This window comes from Diabrotica virgifera, chromosome 5, assembly GCF_917563875.1.
Source record: "Diabrotica virgifera virgifera chromosome 5, PGI_DIABVI_V3a".
Classification (NCBI taxonomy): Eukaryota; Metazoa; Arthropoda; class Insecta; order Coleoptera; family Chrysomelidae; genus Diabrotica; species Diabrotica virgifera.
In genome coordinates, this window is record NC_065447.1 from 79,903,637 (window position 1) to 79,921,410 (window position 17,774).

The 17,774-nt window shown below is 33.4% G+C and overlaps 1 protein-coding gene across 4 annotated transcripts in view; it reads right to left on the reverse strand.

The window, feature by feature from the left end:
• LOC114334644 (disheveled-associated activator of morphogenesis 1) overlaps positions 1-17,774 on the reverse strand; it is a 951,114-nt gene that overhangs the window by 428,733 nt on the left and 504,607 nt on the right. Inside the window, exon 1 of one of the 4 annotated variants that reach the window (XM_050650177.1) lies at positions 8,894-9,015. The exons of the other annotated variants lie outside the window; for them this stretch is intronic. The gene's annotated coding sequence lies outside the window, so the exon portion shown is untranslated. Of the gene's footprint in view, positions 1-8,893; positions 9,016-17,774 lie in introns of those variants that run through there. 4 annotated transcript variants of the gene reach the window in all.

Here is a 17,774-nt window from a genome sequence, read left to right on the forward strand (position 1 = left end):
GTATTATAGTACTAATAAGAAGTTATATCTATCTAATCCGCCCTAAATATCCATCCTTGGATATAGTCCTCGTCTTCCTTCTTCCATGCCTTTCTATCTTGGGCAATTTAAATCAATTTTGTTTCTTCAGGTCATCTGACAATCGCATTTGTGGCCTTCTCCTCTTTTTCGTTTGTGGTTCCATGGTCTCCTGTGTATAATCGTCTTTGTCCATCTTTCATCCTTCTGCCTTAGGATGTGTCCGGCGAACTTTCATTTAAGCTTTGCTACTTGGGTAGAGACATCTTTCACTTTTTGTTTTGTTACGGATCCATTCGTTTCTTTTCCTGCCTGATAGTTTAATGTTCACCATTTGTCTGTCCATGGATCTTTCTGTTTTTGCTATTTTTTTTCCATATTTTTCTTTATAAATGCCCAGGTCTGAGAGCCATATATGAGGACATGAAGTATACATTAATTAATAAAATGATAGATATAAGAAAATATAATGATCTAATAAGAAGTTATTTAGAATAAATCATTTTGAACAAGAATTGTTGCAACAATCCATGTGAACAATACATTTTAAGAGGAATTTTTTTCTTTTTTAATGGCATGGACTTTATGTCAATCAGCCAGTAACAACATGACTACTATATCAAGAAGAATAAATATTTAAAGACCGTAAGTCCATAAAATATTAATAATGAAGAAAAATTAGTTCAGTAGCTGTTGAGACGTAGGTAATTTAAGTACTGAAATAAAAATACTAAGCCAATAAGGTACTAAGCTAAGGTAAGCTAATTATAGCCTCCTTTCAACATCATAGGTATGTTCAAAAACGATCTACATAAATTGAATAACAATAATATAAGAATATAGTCAAACTCGTTTATTAGAATACCGTTTATAGGAATATCCTGGTTTATAGAATAGATATTTTAGATTCCGAAACGTTTCTACTAGCCAAAAATAATCTTTTATTAGAATATCCCGGTTATAGAAATACTTTTGATTTGCACGAAAGCTATTCCAATAAGCGGGTTCGACTGTAATAATATAAGAATAATAATAAACAAGACGGTGAGTTTCTCAAAGTTACATAGCAAGTTTTTTCTTTGTTTTTATCTTCCTCGGCCCCTACTCAATTCGAAAGCTGCCTTGCTATGGACTGTCCAAGTTGCTCACCACATTTTCTCTATATACATACAAACATACATACACATATACACACATATACTTTTAGTACTTGACACTACAACACTATTTTGGTACTTAACAGAAACATCACCAATGCATTATACATACTCTCTTGTCCATTGGCTAAGATGCTAAGAATATTAAACGGAGCTGGTATCTTAAGTTTATGTAGCTGCTGAATAAGGTATTTAAAATGCTGCTAGGCTGCTGATTAAGGTTGTAAGGTATTTAAAAACATAAAAAGATGGAGGGCAACGTAAAAATACGTATTTCTGACTATTTGGTGGGCATCAGTACGGTTTAGCCTAAAACAAAGTCTGTTTCTAACTTGGCGACACCGTATAAGGTGGAAAGATGCAGACAGAGAGAATTTGGAGAAAATTGGAGTGGACAATGGAAAATGATTACAAAAGGTCGACAAACATGGAAGGGAATAGTAAACACTGCAAAGACTCATGAATAGTTACAACGTCATTAATGATGACCCATAACAAAGTCATTTTGTTATGCCCTTTGTTAAGAGACTATTTGAATTTCGAAGGTGTTACGGATTAAGATGTAGATTTTAGGGCTTAAGTGTACTACAGACAATTCTGTATACTGCATTTTTAAATATATACAATTATGCAAATAGTTATTTATGATATAAGTGTTAAAAGTACACGTTTAAGGCACGCATGTGAAAGTTTGCAGAATGAGCGATAGCGAGTTCTGCAATTCACATGAGTGCCTTAAAAATGTACTTTTTAACACATATATCATACAATATTTTTTCTAAAAACGTAATTACAGGACAATATCTACAAAAACTTTTACTTGAACTTGACTGACAGTCCATTTTTATATTTTTTTGACATTACATCAAAATTGCCTATACGGTCAATAGTGGAGTCACTGAAGGTGGATATGAGCTATTACCTCCCATTTCGTTGAACCTCCGTCGATTTGCATGAAAATTGGTGAGTGGTTAGAGGATATCTCAAGGAACAAAGGTGACATGGTGCCAACTTGCGCTTTTAGCCTGGGGGTGGATGCCACCCCTTCTCAGGGGTGAAAATTATTTTATTAAAAAAATTTGTTATATAAAGTTATTAAACTAAATCAAAACTTTTTGAGTTATTAAAGATCAAAGATTTTAATTTTTCTTGAGAAAAATGCATGTTTTTAACCAATTTTTCATCAATAACTCAAAAAGTGTAAGTTTTTACAAAAAAGTTATGATTATCAAAATTGAAGCTAATAAAAAATGAAATAAATCCCTTATTAGAAAAACCTTCTAGTGGTAACAAAAAGTGAGTTATAGGTAATTATTGAATGTATATTTTTTTCGGCGAGTAAAAAAGTCGAAGTATTCAAGCTGAAATAACGGGAAATTTATGCATTTTATAACATAAACTTATAAAACATTTGTCAAAGTACTTAAAAATATCTATCAAATGAGCCCCCGAACATGTTGATAGCGCTAAAATTTATGCTCCGAATTTTATTCAAAATTTATCTTTTAAAAATTTTTCCAAAAAATGTTATTGTTTTTTTTTAATAACTCCGTTTGTGTTTATGATATCACGTTCATCTAAAATTTTTTTGAAAGAGTGCTATTTAATCACGTTGAACCTAATCTTTTAGACCCCTTACTTTTTTAAAAATAAAAGGTTAAATGGCCCCGGTTGCATGGTTCCCACAGAAAAATTTAAGATTTGAACGTTTCTATCTAGGATATTTTTTACCCTATAGAAATAGTAAAACAGGTAAAATATTTGGCACAGAAAACAGTAAAATTTGGTTACATATAATTTTTTACATATATTGAGTATTTTTGGAGTTATTATCAAAAGAATATGATAATTACATTAATTTTTAAAAGTATGATTTTTTTAAATTATATCTTTTTTTTCAAAAATATGCATTCTAAACCGGTCAAAATTATCGAAAACATTACTTATGTTAATATAAAGAAGATCTTGTAAGGATTGCTATAAATTTAAATTTTTGTGGAAATGGAGTATGTTTTATTTTTCACTTTTTCCTAAAAAATTCGAAACGGTTCTTTTATTTTCATTATAACCTGCTTAATTTTGACGCTATTACCTTGTTGTGAAGCTCATTTGATAGATATTCCAAAGTACTTTGACAAATGTTTAGCAGAAATATTTTATATACTGCATCGTTTTCCCGTTATTTAAGCTTGAATATTTGGATTTGAGTACTCGTCGAAAAAAATACACATTCAATTGCCAATAACTCACTTTGAACTAACATTAGTTTAGTTCTTTATGTGAGGAATGTATTTAATTTTTTATTATCTTCAATTTCAGTAATAATAACTTTTTTGCAAAAGCTTATAGTTTTTGATTTATACGTGAAAAACCGATTTAAAACATGCATTTTTTTACGAAAAAATAAAATCTTCGGTCTTTAATAACTCAAAAAGCGTTGAATTATTTTAATAACTTTTTAATTTTAAATTTTAATTTTGCTTACAATTTGTCCCTCTATCGACTTAAGGTATTATTCTCAATAAAATAATGTTCACCCACGAGAAGGGGTGGCATCCACCCCCAGGGTAAAATCGCAAGTTGGCATCATGTCACCTTTGTTCCTTGAGGTATCCTCTAATTACTCACCAATTTTCATGAAAATCGATAGAGGTTCAACGAAATCGGAGGTGAAAGCCTTCAGTAACTGCACTACAATACGAACTGCAGTGCCTTAACATTTTTTAAAGCACCTGTGCCTTAAAGTAGCATTTTTAATGCTCGTATGGAGTGAGAAAAATTGCATTTTTAACACGGTTGTAGAAAAAAGTATTTAAGAAGATAATATCTAGTGGACCAATTTAGATACCTTATAGATTAAAAAGCATAGCTACATACAGTAGGGAAAATGAAAGAATACCCATGAACGAACACATAAAACACGCTGTATTTTCTTGTCACCGTGTCACACAAAAAATTGGCCAGCGCAAGTACATGTAATAATTATTATTAGATTCAATTGCGCTGGGCAATTTTCTTTGTGACACGATGACAGGAAAATACAGCGTGTTTTATATGTTCGTTCATGGGTATTCTTTAATTTTTCCGACTTTGTATATTTCTACTCATACAATAAACAATTAGTTAATGTCACGATTGTTATGCGATTTATGTTTTCTTTAAATTTGTGTAAATATCTAGTCGTTCTAGGTGAGTCATAATTGATCATCGTATATATATTGAAAATTTAGAAAGTCATGTAGGAATGGATTTTTTATAGTTTTGTGAATCTTACTAATTAACACTTACAGCTGGCTATTAAAAAATATTTCACGTGTTTACTCACGTGTTTATTATGCATGCTAAATCAATATAATAATAATCAGAACAAATAGGGAACTCTACCTATTATTTTTTAATATTGACTACGTCACCTACGTATTATTTAATGTTTTATTATATATTATTGGAAGATTTGCTATATTTATAATAATGTTAATGTCCGACTGGTTAATTATTTGGCAAATAATGACATGATTTCGAAGTCAGTTAAGCATGATATAATGCCCAAGGGCGTTATTTTGAAAAATAACGCCCTAGGGTATTAAATTTAAATAACTAGTTAAATAATGTAAAGTTGACAAATAATAACCTAAGCAAAACTATGGTTACCACAATTAATATACGACTATTGCTGGTAAATGTACTTATTTGAAAACTAATTAATTCAAAATTCATTCAAATTTTTTGCATAGAAAGAATAATTTAGTCGGACATTAAACGTTGAAGGCACCACGGGTATTATAGATAATAACGCTTTCGGTCAACGTATATCCCTCAGGCGAAAGGCACTCGGTATATACACCATTGACCTCAAGCGTTATTATCCTAATAATACCCATGGTACCTTAATATCTATTACTTACATACTTCTTAACTAATAGGTACACTAAACTAAAACTATTGATAAGGTAATTTGTTTAGATAAGCGATTTATGGTTTTTAAAATTAATTAAGTAGCTCATAATATCTAATGTAACACGTTTAGTCCTGTCGCCAGGGGGGTACAACGGCCTGCTTTATTCAGATGGACTTACCCCAGTATTTTTCATGTATTTTGACCCGTAGAATACGAATTTTTTGGGTAACAGTTGATCCGGATGTCGATAAGATTTGTTATAGACAAAGAACTTGAGGAGTTACATAACAGCGATTTCTCCTAAAACAAAACATTTTTTTGTATTTTTTGGGTCATTCTAAGCAAAAAATGTTCTGACAAGTTTTTTCGTAGGATGCATAGTTTTCAAGATAAACGTGAGTGAACTTTCAAAAAATCGAAAAATTTCAATTTTTGAACCCGAATAACTTTTGATTAAAAAATAAAATAGCAATTCTGCTTACAGCATTTGAAAGTTCAAGTCAAATTATATCGGTTTTGGTTATATGCATTGCTAAAAATTTATTTTTTTATTGTTAAACAAAGCTATAAACACCTAGTGCGTGAGTGATGTTTTCAATGATTTCTCATTTAAAACCGAACGAGTAGGTAGAGTAGGTACAAGTGCAAGCGAGGCATATCTACGTAGCATGCATTAAAACGCATGTATTAGGCACGGGAAACACTGTGTGTTTATAGCTTTGTTTAACAATAAATAAAATAAATTTTTAGCAATGCAAATAATCAAAACCGATATAATTTGACTTAAACTTTCAAATGTGGTAAGCAGAATTGCTATTTTATGTTTTAATCAAAAGTTATTCGAGTTCAAATATTGCAATTTTTCGATTTTTTGAAAGTTCAACAGCGGTTATCTCGAAAACTATGCATCCTACGAAAAAACTTTTAAGAACAATCTTTGCTTAGAATGACCCAAAAAATACAAAAAATGTTTTATTTTGCGAGAAATCGCTTTATATAATTCCTCAAGTTCTTGTTTTATAACAATCTTATCGACATCCGGATCAACTGTTACCTAAAAAATTCGTGTTCTGCGGGTCAAAATACATAAAAAAACTTTGGCAAGTCCATCTGAATAAAGGAGGCCATTGTACCCCCTGGCGACAGGACTAGTTAGTATTTTTTGTTATTTGATGCCTTTTTGCAAGGCTAGTAAAAAAATTGATCTAAACTGATAATAAGAAGACATACTTGCAAACAAAATTTGAAACATGAATAAAGATAAAGATTGTCGCTATTTATATCACGACCAAATACAAAAAATATGACTATATACTACTCTAGAGCTAGAGTACAGTGTAGGCCGGAAGCAAAGCAGAAAATGAAATCTAAATTCAATGACCACAGTGTACTAAAGATCTAAATGGGTAATTTCATAGGAATGATGAAAAAATAAAAATAACAATAATCTCTTCGTATATATAATATGTGCAGTAGGAATGTAACAGTTAATACTAGTAAGTTGTGGGCATTTTTTAAACAAATGCAATGTAACCGGAAACATCTTAGAAAAAGGCGTAGTTATTAAAATATAACAGAGTCAGTGGTCCTGAAGCTACGGATACAGAATTTCTCAAATGTGGCACCGAAATACTGTATCGTTTGTTCACAAAAATTGTTAATATACGTCGTATAAAGGGATATCCCGTTTCCAACCAAAGGTGCCCAGAAAGACCACACTAGTTATGGGAGCATCACAATAGCTTCTACACTTAGTCCTTAGTCGTTTATACCAACTGATATTAAAGGACTTTATAGAAGAAGAATCCTGCTATTATTAAGAGGAAGAAAAAAGTATATTCAGGCCGGCAGGTCTTGAACTAATGATATGGTTTGCTTACAGCAGATCATAGAAGTGAAAACAACATAAAATCAAGAAGTGCACGTAACTTTTATTGATCTGAAAAAATCTACGATGTAGTGCCAATAAAAAATCTTTGGGAAGTACTTCGAGATATCAATATCAATGACACGCTCATAAAGCACTACAAAAATTATATAATGGGTCCACATCTTGAATTAAAATAAGCAAAACATTATAGCCTAGATTTGCTGTGACGAAAGGACTGCGACACGGTTGCTATATTTCTCCAACACTTTTTATAATATTCAGACTGTTTAGTTTTAAATTAGATATATACCCTAGTATACATGGTAACACTGCTTCCCCGCTTCCCACATAATGCACCTGATTCGTGCCGATTTATTCAGTTATTCGTCATTCTATAGTGGCAATATAACTCATTATCATAAGAGGTGTTGCCGATTTTATCGTTTCCTTTAGAGGGGTATATCTAATCCAACACTAAACAGTCTCTATATATAGAAAAAGCATTAGATAATTGGAAAAAAAAGTATCATCGTATGAGACTGTATCATGTAGTATATCTACTACAATTTTTAGTAGATAGAGGCAGGTATACAGATATACATCATACGAAAATTGGCCGAAGAATATTAGAAACAGGAACTTAACAGGAACAGGAACTTATTCCAAAAAAAAAATCCAAATATTGCAGCATTGGAATGGACACTGCAATAATTGTACTAGATAACAAGGAGATGGGAACTGTTGATGAACACAAATATCTGCAAACAATGTTCAATCGAGAAGGACAGATGACCAAGAAATTAACACCGTAATAAAATAAACCAGAAAAGCCATAGAACACCTTAACGGAATTCTCTGAAACAATAATGTAACAAAGAAAATAAATTTTTATATCTATGAAACTCTGGTGAAAAGTATTCTATTATACGGATGTAAAACGTAGCAGATAATAGAGAGAAACCAAAGAAAGATAGAAACCATGGAAATGGAAAAATAAGGCGACGAAAGCTAATGGTATTGGGAAGGAAGAGAATAAGAAATAAAGAAATCGGGGAACGCTTGGGAAGAGAAAGTACAATAATGAATGATATGCAACGAAAGCAGCTCATATGGTACAAGAATGTACAGTGAAGGAAAAACAACAATGAGTGATATGCAACGAAAACAGTTCATATGTTAGAGAAATGTACAGTGAAGGAAACACAATAGATCGCCAAACAAGTAGGTACCCGCATAAACTTCTACAGGATAACAGAATATAGGAAGAACGAAAAAACATGGATGAAGGAGTAAGAAAATCAATGAGCTGCAAATAACTTAGAGAAGAACAATGAAACAGCCGTGATAAATGGAAATTAAGCATCGGTTAACGTCGAAAGACGTTCTAAACCGATTATATATGTAGAGGTACAGCTGGTTCCTAAAAAAACTGATACGACTCTTAGTAAGATTTAATCATTTTGAGCAGTGTATAATTGGTCTGACATTATATTATATTTATTATGACAGAAAAATAATAAAATAAACAAACAAACAGCCATTTTTTGAGGTTGAAGTTATCTGACAAATTTTAAGATTTGACAGTGACAGTGACAGTATGTAAATAATAAGTATTTATCCTTCAAAATATAATAAATTAAATATCATTAAACTAATATTCATGATATCACACCTCATCAAAAGCTTTTTACAAGAACATAGTCAGCGATTTTGATGTGGCTTAGAACAAGACTACATCAGGATCGCCTATAAATCGTGCTGGTAATTGCCTTGCAGCGAGACCAAAAACAAAAAGAATAAGAAGAAGAAAGTACACTGCTCAATTTTCTACAAAATACGCTTTAAGAGTCGTATCAGTTTTTTTTGGAACCAGCTGTACATAGATATACAATGTTAAATAAGGTACCAAGGCAATCGTGTTTTAATAAATTATTACCCTTTACCACCTACCTTGTATAATTTATGTTATCCCAGATATCTTCGCAGAAAATATACAAATTGCCTGAATTAACTTTTTATAAAATTAATAACTTCAATAATAATCCAGTTATGATTTAATTAACGCACACGTCTCACACATATTACAAACTTCATCCTATTTCTCGAAAGCTATCTGTATTCGTTTTGTTAATTTTAGTAGTTTATTTATATATACATACATGAGGATAAGTAAATAATTTATGTACTTGAGGACATATTACAATGATCCTTATCAACTGTGACGATTTTCTGTCAAGGGCATATGAAAAGTGCATATATGCAATTTCTGCTAAATAAAATAACCGTGAAGTATCTTTTGTTTGGAGACCACTTCAAAAATGTTTAGCTAAAAAGAGAAATAAATGTAACAAAAGCAACATCTATATTATTCAAGTCAGATGTGGAATATGAATTATATTACTCTTATGATGTCCCTCTTATGACTCCCTCATATGGGGAGCGCTCTCTCTCTCTCTCTCTCTCTATATATATATATATATATATATATATATCTCTCTCTCTTTCTCTCCCTCTTATGGCGCTACAGCCCAAGTCGGGCCCTGGTCTCCCACAGCATCAGCCTAAAAGTATCTCTGTCTTTGGCTGGCTCTCCTCCAGTTGTCTACCCTCAATATCTCTTTAGCATCGGTTCTCACTTCGTCTATCCACCTCTTCCTTGGTCTTATTCTTATAAGGTGACTTGCCCAGCGCAATCTTTGTATTTTTGTATAATTTGCTACAGAGGGTTCTTTGTAATATTTTTCTTCGAGAAGTTCACTTATATTATCCGTTTCCGTATTCATTCCTCCTCGCTGTCATTCTCAGTTATCTATACACCCAGGTATGTCAGCTGTTCTAGTACTTCTATATTAGCGTCGTCTACTGTTAAATTCTGCAAGTTTCGTTAGTTCCTTGCTTGTATTAGAGCTTTAGTTTTATCTACGTTGACATCACAACAGTCTACGTTTAAAGCCGAAAGAGGAGAGTCACTGTTATCATACTCTCCCAAAAAGTAGCAGGCGATTCAGGCGAAACCTACCCAGGCGACTTATCTGGCTCTACCTCGATTCCGAGGCGCACTTCAAAAGTACTCTGACTAGCGTAATCTGCATAGATGGGCTGATCAGACCTTGAGAGGCACCCAGGAACCTCACTATCGTCCGGCCATCCAAATATTGCAGCAGCTGCTGCAAAAGTAGCCCAGAAATTGCCGAGTGTGACAAAAGAAAGGTGACCTACCTTTATTGCGGAAGTGGCAATCACAAGTCTAACGAGTGCCAAAAGCCAATCTAACCCTACCTGCCCGAATGGCAAGGGCAAAGATCTTGCCTGGCACCCGAGTTGCCCAAAAAGGCAGAAAGCCGCTACATCCTTCAAAAAACTCAAACCTATTGTTGCTGAGAGAAAAATTCCTCTAGGAACACTTACAGATGCTGCTAAGCTGGTAATGGAATTCGTCACCATGCTTTTGCTAAATGTTCTTCCTGGCAGAAGGGACACAATTTTCAAATACGCATCAGATCTCTGCACTACCTTCTTCGGTCACCGTATGATACCAGTTAGAAATAACCTTTGTTTCCGTCCATAATAAATCCAGCAGGCAGAACGCTCACAAACCTACTTCTTGATCTGCCAATATCCAGAAGCACCAACTACGTGTCAAGTATTTCGGACCTGCTGGAATGTCCATCATTGAACATATCCTTTGTACAGACACTGTGCTGGGTATGTTCGATGATGAATGCTTCATAGCGGACTCTATTACCTCTGACCACCTCCCATTGTTAGTGAAAACTAACTTCACAGAACCCCCGCCAATAAGACTTGTCATTTATAAGGAAGATTACCGTAAAGCTAATTGGGAACTTTTCCAAGACTACATCAATCATAACATTCCTCAGTTAGGTAATATTTCAACCACCTATGAAGTTGACAGTGGAATTTCTAAAATTGATAGTCTTCTACAAGAAGCCTCATCCCTAGCAATTCCAAGAACTCGATATAATCCATATACTCCAGCACTACCTCCCAGAATAATCGCTAACATCAAAACAAAGCGAAGACTTATCAGAGAGTATAAAAGATCCCGAGACCCCCGCATCAAAACAGAGTACAACCGACTCTCAGCGTCCATTAGGTTGAAGGTTAACAGGCTGAAACAAGCTCAGTGGACCTCTCAACTGGACTATAGAGAAGCAAGTTAATTCTGAAACAAATTCAAAATCCTAACAAATCAAAAATCAAAACCTCATTCACATCTCGTAGTTAATAACATCATTCTCAATAATCCACTAGATAAGGCTGAAGCTGTCAAAAGCTCTTTCCAAGCAGCCTTTATCTCACTAAATAACCCTAATTTCAACGAGCGACATAGACACAATATCGAAATGAGAGTGGAAGAAATACTCCGCACCCCCCTCATGGAAAGCTTCAATATAGTTCTGTGACGTCTCTTGCGGTTCTTCCCATCCAGTTTACATCATCTGCGTAGATTGCAATCTGCTTAGACTTATTTTGGGTTTTTTGGGTTTTTTTGGGTAACAGTTTTTTGGGTTTACGGACATTTTTCTTATGACATATTCCATACATAATATATTAAAAATAGTTGGTACCAGTCCATCTCCCTATTAAGCCCTTTAATTATCTGGAAGGGATCTGTCAATTGTGTGTCATGGTGGTTTTAACTAACTTTACCAATTTCCTTGGTATATCAAATTCTTGCATAATTTCATATATTTTATCTCTATGTATGTTATCATACGCTTGTCGAAAATATATAAAGATTTGGTAGATATCTATGTCGTGCTCCCAGTCCTGTCGCCAGTGGGGGTACAACGGCCTCCTTAATTCAGATGGACTTACCCAAGTATTTTTATGTATTTTGACCCGTAGAACGCGAATTTTTTGGGTAACAATCGATCCGGATGTCGATAAGATTGTTATAAACAAAGAACTTGAGGAATCACATAACAGCGATTTTTCGCAAAACAAAACATTTTTTTTGTATTTTTTAGATCATAAGCAAAAAATGTCTTTACAAGTTTTTTCGTAGGATTATAGTTTTCGACATAAACGCGGTTGAACTTTCAAAAAATCGAAAAAATGCAATTTTTGTACCCGGATAACTTTTGATTGAAAAATAAAATAGCAATTCTGCTTACCGCATTTGAAAGTTCAAGTCAAATTCTATCGGTTTTGATTACTTTCATTGCTAAAAATTAATTTTTTTATTGTTAAACAAAGCTATAAACACATAGTGATTGAATGCTGTTTTCAAGCATTTCTCATTTGAAATCGAACGAGTAGGCACGTATATGGGCCATTCCACGAACATACTTCTGTTTTGGATTACTTCGACAACTAATATTTTACTGTGCAACATAAGAAGTACGAAAGTAAATGGCGCTAATAATTATTCCAATAAACAACAATGTAATTTGCAATTTACTTTCGTTCTTCTTATTTTGCACAGTAAAATATTCGTTGTCGCAGTAATCCAAAACAGGCGTATATTCGTGGAATGGCCCATACAGACAATTTCTACGTAGATTACGTATTAATACATTAAAACGCATGCATTGGACACGGGAAACACTATGTGTTTATGGCTTTGTTTAACAAATAAAAACTTAATTTTAAGCAATGCAAATAATCAAAACCGATAGAATTTGACTTGAACTTTCAAATGCAGTAAGCATAATTGCTATTTTGTCTTTTAATCGAAAGTTATTCGGGTTCAAAAATTGCACTTTTTCGATTTTTTGAAAGTTTAACCGCGTTTATCTCGAAAACTATGCATCCTACGAAAAAACTTGTAAGAGCATTTTTTGCTGAGAATCACCCAAGAAATACAAAATAATGTTTTGTTTTGCGAAAAATCGCTGTTATGTGATTCCTCAAGTTCTTTGTCTATAACAATCTTATCGACATCCGGATCAACTGTTACCCAAAAAATTCGTGTTCTACGGGTCAAAATACATAAAAAAAAACTTGGGTAAGTCCATCTGAATTAAGGAGGCCGTTGTACCCCCCCTGGCGACAGGACTATCCCAGGCTTTAGCTAATATTTGTTTTACGTTGAATAGCTGGTCAATAGTAGATCGTCTTGGTCTGAATCCGGCCTGGTATTCTCCTATGATTTGTTCTGTGAAGTGGCTTAATATCCGGTTCATGATCCACGTAAACACCTTAAACTCACACAGAGTAAGGGTATGTCTCTATAATTTTTGTAGCTGAGTTTGTCTCCTTCTTTTGGACTGGACATATAATTGCTCTTTTCCAGTCTCCTGAATATACCAGTGTGTGTCCTCTAATTTTGAGAATTTCAGCTGGTATGCTGTCAATCCCTGTGGCTTTATTATTTTTGAGTGCTTTAAAGGCATCCATTATGGATGGGGACACACTATGGAGTCATAAATGATGATTTTTTGCAGGATTTTTTGATAAAAATATACTTACAATTTACTGGTAATTGGTAATATTGTCCGACAAATTTACTCCAGCGGTACTCCAGTTGGCGGATACACCAAAGTTTAGAAACCTCTATTAGTGGAGTCACTGAAGGTGGATATGAGCTATTACCTCCAATTTGAACCTCCATCGATTTGGATGAAATTTGGTGGTTAGAGGATATCTCAAGGAACAAAGGTGGCATGGTGCCAACTTGCGCTTTTACCCTGGGGTGGATGCCACCCCTTATCGGGGGTGAAAATTATTTTATTAAAAATAACCCCATAATGCGACAGAGGGACAAATTATAAGCAAAATTTGTTATATAAAATTATTAATATAAATTAAAACTTTTTGAGTTATTAAAGATCAAAGATTTTAATTATTCGCGAGAAAAATGCATGTTTTTAAACGATTTTTCATAAATAACTCAAAAACTATAAGTTTTTACAAAAAAGTTATTATTACCAAAATTGAAGATATTAAAAAACGAAATAAATCCCTTACTAGAAAAACCATTTAGTGTTAACTAAAAGTGAGTTATAGGTTTAGGCGACTACCCAAATCTAAGTATTCAAGCTTAAATAACGGGAAAATTATGCATGTTATAACACAAACTTATTAAACATTTGTCTAAGTATTTAAAAATATCTATCAGATGAGCTTACGAACAAGTTGATAGCATTAAAATTTATGCTCCAAAAATTTTTCAAGATATCTTTTAAAAATTTTTCCAAAAAATGTTATTGTTTTTTTTTAATAACTCCGTTAATTTTGAGACATGAGATTCGACTAACAACCATTTGAAAGCTAAAACTAAGGGCTTTTAAAACCACGTTAAATTTAATCTTTTAGACCTCTTACTTTTTTAATAATAAAAGGTTAAATTGCCCAGTTACATGGTTCTCGCAAGCAAAATTTAAGATTAAAACGTTTCTATCTCGGTTATTTGGACCCTACAGAAATACTAAAAAAGGTAAAATATTTGATACAGAAAAAACTAAAGTTTGATTATATATAATTTTTTTCGTATATTGAGTATTTTTGAAGTTATTATTAAAAGAAAATGAAAATAACGATAATCTGAAAAATTCTGATTTTTTTTTTAAATTATATCTTTTTTTCGAAAATATGTATTCTAAACCGGTCAAAATTGTCAAAATCATTACTCATGCTAATATAAAGAAACTCTTGTAAGGATTTCTATAAATTTTAATTTTTGTGGAAATGGCGATGTTTTATTTTTCACTTTTTCCAAAAAAATTCCAAAAAGTTCTCTTATTTTCATCATAACTTGCTTAGTTTTGATGCTATTAACGTCTTATGGAGCTCATTTGATAGGTATTCTGAAGTTCTTTAACAAGTGTTTAGTAGGTATATTTTATAAAATACATAGTTTTCCCGTTATTTAAGCTTGAATACTTAGATTTGCGTACTCGTCGAAAAAAATATACTTTCAATTACCCATAACTTACTTTCAATTAACATGAGTGTAGTTCTTTAAATGAGAATTGTATTCAATTTTTTATTATCTTTAATTTTGGTAATAATAACTTTTTTGTAAAAGCTTATAGTTTTTGAGTTATACGTGAAAAACTGCTTTAAAACATGCATTTCTTTACGAAAAAATAAAATCTTTGATCTTTAATAACTCAAAAAGTATTGATTTATATTAATAACTTTATATAACAAATTTTGCTTAGAATTTGTCCCTATATCGATTTATGGCATTATTTTTAATGAAATAATTTTCACCACCGAGATGGGGTGGCATCCACCCCCAGGGTAAAAGCGCAAGTTGGCATCATGTCACCTTTGTTCCTTGAGGTATCCTCTAACTACTCAATAATTTTCATAAAAATCGATGGAGGTTCAACGAAATCGGAGGTGAAAACCTTCAGTGACTGCACTATATATTTAGGAAACGCCTCCCTCCCGAAAATTTTCCAAGATAGAAACGTTGTCCGACTCGACATGACTAACTGAATGAATAAAAAAGTCTCATGAGGGAAGTAATACATTTTTTTAAGTGTGGGTCCAAGGTCTGTAAATAAATGCCGGTTTACTTGTTATCGTTAGCACGCAAGGAATAGTTATATTTAATAGATAAAAAACTAACAGTAATTACTTTGATATGTTTATTACTAGAGGTATGTATTGTTATAATTTTTTAACCTATGGGAATTCCTACTTTATGGTCAACCTTTAGCGTGTCAACACAAAAAAAATGTACAAAAATAGGTTTCACTTGCATGAATAGTCGCAATAAAGTGTTTGAAAAAATGACCAAACCTTTCGACACTCCCTCGCTGTACCTACTGGCTTGATTAAACTAAAAAAAAAACGTTGAGCTATTAATTTCTTCATCGATGTTAAAATCTTGAATAACCTTCAATTCATGCCAACTGTAAGAGATTTATAATGACACTAATAGGAAGAACACAAGAAGGCAATTTGTTTAGTTAATTCTTGTACACATGACACGAACGAAATTTAAAAATTGTATTGTAATATTAAAAAAAATTAAATGTCATGTTTCATCATAACGCAGTAAAATTCAAAGTTTATAAGAGAAGTTCTTTAGTGACTTGTATTGCTAATTAAAGGAAAAGGAAAATTGAACTAGAAAAAGAAAAATACAAATATAGGCATAAAGTTAAAATAATGAACGCGAATGCATGGGCAGTAAGGAGCTGAATTATTGGGCAAAACAGACTCGAGAGAAACCTTTGTAGGCCCAGAACCAATCCGTGACATAAAAAACACGAGGTTTAGAAGTAACTGATAAAAATAATCAAAAGAGATGGAAGGTTCTTTAAGGGCACATCCAGACTTACAAAATAACCAAGAATATTGATAAAATAGTCTCGGACAATTTGATGAACCTCGATAAAAGAGAGATTGGACATTGTCGTTTAAGAAAACACCAATACAAACTTGGTAAGGTGAATTCACAAGATGAATGAACATGGTGCAGAAAATTCGAAATGAAAGAAGACACTGCCATACAAATCCTATGCAACTGCAATAGACTTACTTACTCCGCGGCGTTACAACCCTTCGTGGGTTTTAGCCGACTCGACAAGATGCCTCCATTCTTCTCTGTCTTAAGCAAGGTCTATCCAATTCTTCATGCCCATAGCTTTCAGGTGTCCTGCTATATTATCTCGCCACCGGAATCGAGGGCGTCCGTGTGTTCCTCCCATACCAGCTTAAGGCCCGGCGCAAATTGAACCTAAGCGAGACACAACCTGCGCCGGCGCGGCGGGACGAGTGACTCGTACATTTATTTTTCTAGCGTACCGCATATTGAACACAACCCATCCCAATCTTTGGCTATCGAAGTGGCGAATAGAGACGGGCATAATCAGTGCGGACATGTAACGGTTACTTTTGATACCGGTTCTCAGTGGTACTGAGTACAAATCATCATCATCATCATCATCATCATCATCATCATCATCATCATCATCATCATCATCATCATCATCATCATCATCATCATCATCATCATCATCATCATCATCATCATCATCATCATCATCATCATCATCATCATCATCATCATCATCATCATCATCATCATCATCACCTAGCCCTTTGCGTCCACCGCTGGACATAGGCCTCCCTCATTTTTGTCCATTGTGCTCTATTTTGAGCACTTTGCATCCAATTTTTAGACATTTTCTTGAGATCGTCAGTCCAACGAGTAGGTGGTCTTCCTCTACTTCTTCTGTCTAATCACGGCCTCCACTCAAGTAATCTCTTCGTCCATCTCCCATTACTGATTCGGGCGACGTGTCCGGCCCAGTTCTATTTCAGGGTGGCAATTCGGGAAATTACATCGGTAACTCCTGTTCTTCGTCTTAAGTCTTCATTTCTAACTCGGTCACGAAGCAATATACTCAGCATTGACCTTTCCATTTTCCTCTGGGCTATTTGCAGCATTTTAGAAGTTGTCGCTGTCAATGTCAAAGTTTCGGCACCATAAGTCATCACAGGCAACACACATTGGTCAAATGTTTTACGTTTTAAAGAAATTGGTATATCGCTTTTAAATATGTCTTTGAGTTTTCCATAGGCTGCCCATGCTAGGTTTATTCTTCTTCGTAGTTCGCATGTTTGGTTGTCTCTTGTGATCTTTATTTCGTGTCCAAGGTATATGTATTTTTCCACTAGCTCTACATCATTGTCTCCAATATTGATATTTCCGCTAGGTACTAGGTTTGTCATGAATTTTGTTTTGGAGATGTTTACTTTAAGACCTACACTGGCACACACTAACTGAAGTTCATGTAGCATTGTACATATCTCCTTAAGGTTGTCAGAGAATAAAACTATGTCGTCTGCGAATTTCAAATTTGTTAATCTTCTACCGTCAATATTCAGGCCTCGCTCTTCC